At 38.1% G+C, this 3,631-nt stretch overlaps 1 pseudogene; it reads right to left on the reverse strand.

The window, feature by feature from the left end:
• Window positions 1-479: 479 nt before the first annotated feature.
• On the reverse strand, window positions 480-922 carry LOC118663781 (annotated as a pseudogene).
• Window positions 923-3,631: the final 2,709 nt, after the last annotated feature.

Genomic DNA, 3,631 nt, shown 5'->3' on the forward strand with positions numbered 1-3,631 from the left:
TCTTTTCTGAGTTTTACTGCCATGTTTTTTCCAAATACTCCAACAGATATCATACATCTATTGAAAAATATTCCAAATATTCAAGTGCTATTTTAAATACTATGAAATCCATGTCTACTCACTCTTCCCACAGCTCCTCAATCTCCGTTTTGAACTTCTCCATCTCCCTATTCCACTCTGGACTGATTGATCTGTAGGCTGTGCCTGTTAGCTTTCCTGGCACTGCTTTCTACCATTCTCTCCTGGGTCCTCTCTTCCTCTTTCTTGATTTATTCCCTTATCCTGATGGAGCACATCTTGAAGTAAGCATGTATGAATAGTAGGTGTCTTTATTTTACCCTTGCACACAATTGGTAATTAACTAGCAGGGCCAGCTTCCTAGATGTACATGTGGGGTCTCCTGCTTAGAGGATCCCACACTTGGTGTAATATTCTGTTGCTGCCATCTTCATATTTGTAATTTTTGAACAGGGACCCCATTTTTTTTTGTCCTTTGAGGCATTTTATTTCCACATATGTATTACATCTCTAGAAAAAGAATCCCAGGATTTTCCCTCCTGTGTGTTTTCGTCTTGTTTCTTCATGGTCCATGATGCCCGCTGAGGTTGTCAGTACAATGAAACCAAACTGACTGGACAGAAGCAAGTTGTTCTGCCATTTTTCTAGATCTTTGAGTTGCACATCAGATCTGGGGCTGATTTCTCCACACTTGTTCAACCTGCTTGTGAGGTTCACAACAATTTTCCCAGCTCTGTGTCATCAATAATTTCAAATTTGCCAATGTAACCATGTTTCATCATCACAGTCAGAAACCGGACGATGACTTTGGAGCATGGCCTAATAAGAACTGGCGTTTGCCTCTCTTTTCCGCATTGTTGTTACTCTTCAGAGCATCATCCAGGACATTCATGCGCACCATTATGGCGGCACAGACCGATGACGGAAAGAGGGACCCCATATTTTTATTTTTCACTGAGCCTCACAAATTATGTTGCTGGTCCTGTTGGCTAGATATATAAACGTAGATTGAAATAATTGTCCCTCATAATTTTGATGTCATTGCTCCACTCTCTTCTAGTATCCAGTGTTACTACTGAGAAGTCAGATCCATCCCAGGTCCTTTTTAAATTTTTTTTAAAAATTGATTTCAGAGAGGAAGGGAGTGGGAGGGGGAGAGAGAGAGAGAGAGAGAGAGAGAGAGAGAGAGAGAGAGAGAGAGAGAAGTATCAATGATGAGAGAGAATTATTGATTGTCTGTCTCTGGCATGCCCCACACTGAGGGCCGAGACCACAACCTGGACATGTGCCCTGATCAGAATTGAACCATGACCTCCAGGTTCATAGGTTGTTGCTCAACCACTGAGTGAGCACGCTGGCCTAGTTCCTTTTGTACTGTTTGTCTCAATCTTTTTCTTTGGGGAAGCACTTAGTAGCCTCTTTTTATCTTAATGAACTTAAATTTATGATTGGACTGGATATTTTTTTTCTTGCCTTGTACACCCGGTGGGCTCTTTCAATCCTCAGCCTTCTATCTTTAGTATAAAGAAAATTTCCTAAATTATTATTTTTAATAATTTTCTTCTTTCTATTTTCTATGGTTTCTCTTTATGGAATGCTTATTATTTAGATACTAGACTTTCTTGATTGATACTTTCATTTTATTATCTTTTTTTTTCTTATTGTCTATTTATTTGTTTTTGTGCTACTTTCTGGGATTTTTTTTCTTTATTTTTCCATTGTCTGTATGAAATCTATTATTTCAGGTATTATATTTTATATGACCAATAGCCCCTCTTAGTTTCTGATTATTTTCTTGTTGTAGCTTCTTGTTCTTTTGTTATGGAAGTACTCTCTTTTTTTTAACCTTTCTGACTGTATTAATGATAGATTTGGGGGGAAGCATTCTCTGCTCCCTCTAATTTATGTTTACTCTGTGTTCTTCTTCATTTGTTCTTTGCCTTTCCTGTCATGGACTTGCTTCGGTTATCTCCTGATCCTTGGCTCTCCGTTTATGTGGAGGAGGAGTAATAAAAAGCTGATTGGAGTGGGTGTGTGTAGTATATTTTCATTTTTCTTGTTGACAGATGGGCTGTACCATAAAATGATTTGACAGAGACTTAGACTTTTTTGGGGGGAAACCTTAAATGTTGGCATCCAAAAGTCTTTTCTCTCTGGTACCTTAATTTCCCCAGAGAGAAAATCTTAAAATATCCCTAGCCACAGGCACGTGACAGAGAAAGAGAGGAATGGTATTTCGCCACTTGTTGTATGGACATTCACAGAATGCCCCTATTTCCAGAAGCATGCCTCATACTTTCTTTCCATTGTGCTTGGTACTCCCCACTTCAGAAGACACTGTGATTCATGTTGTTGAGACAATAAATCTGTAGTCACCTGTGGTGAGGGAAAGGGATGGGCTGGGGTAATGTAATCTTGTAACTTACCATCGGGTCTTTAGCCCCGAGCCAGTCCTCAGGTACCCATGATGCCCTCTGCGTTCCAGCCCTGAGTTTTGCAGAGCACACTGACTTGTTTCTCATCAGCAAACCGTCTCTGCTTCCTATCAGGGCAGGTGGACCTATGCTTTCTCTGTTTGGCTAAGTGAGTTTCATAGATCTATCCATTTTTAACCTTCTTAAACTTGGTGACAACTATTGTCAGCTTTCATCCCTGCTCCTGCCTTTTTTCTCTTTCTGATTGAATACATTTTTTATTCCTTTATTTATATATTGATGGTATTTTAGGAGGATACAGAGACACTTTTTGTTTGTTTGTTTAGCACATTGAAATAGAATTCTTAACTAACCTTCTAGAGTCTTTCTCATACTCTATCTAATTCTATGTCAAAATTGATCTTGGCAATGAGTATCCAAAAGTGGGGAAAACTAATGAAGAGAGAAAAAGAATGCTATTGTTTGACAAGGAATGTTCTTAGATATATAAATAGATTTTTAATACCAAGGGCAGATGGCGGACTTTTTTTTCTTTGAAAAGTTATCCAGCTTTCTAATTTTTGGAAAAATCTAAGTGCTCAAGTGTCAATGTGAAGGAAAACAAATCTAGCTCATTTGGATGAGAGGAAAAAGGGGAGAAAATATGCTCAGAATTGGGGGGTCTGGATTGGTTTGAGCAGAACTTTCTACCCCTGGAATTCTGTGTAAATTCATTTTAAAAATTATTCATAGAGGAAAAAACTCCTCAATAAAAACTGACAAAAACTTGACTAAAGAAGGGTTAAAAATTTTGAATTAATGAACTAATAACATCTTCAATTTACTTTGAAATATACTTAAAAATAAGAAGAATGGATAGAGGAATGGATAGATATGTGATAAAGCAACTAGAGTAAAATAGTGTGGTATAATCTAGGTGGTGAGTATATGTGTGTTCACTAAAATTATTTCAATTTTACTGTGTGTTTGAAAATTTCCCTAGTATAATGTGGGGGAGAGGGGGATGAGGATTATGGTGATAGAGAGACAGAGGTGAGGGAATCAGTAATTCTAGACATGAGTTGACCATCAAAGTGAGCCCAGAGACAACAGTGTCACTCAGATTTTCTTGGAGAAAATCTATGTGTGTACTTTGAGAATTTTACCTTCAAAGACTGGAGTATGGTCTTGCCCCTTTG

The sequence above is a fragment of the Myotis myotis genome, unplaced genomic scaffold (assembly GCF_014108235.1).
Source record: "Myotis myotis isolate mMyoMyo1 unplaced genomic scaffold, mMyoMyo1.p scaffold_m19_p_9, whole genome shotgun sequence".
Classification (NCBI taxonomy): Eukaryota; Metazoa; Chordata; class Mammalia; order Chiroptera; family Vespertilionidae; genus Myotis; species Myotis myotis.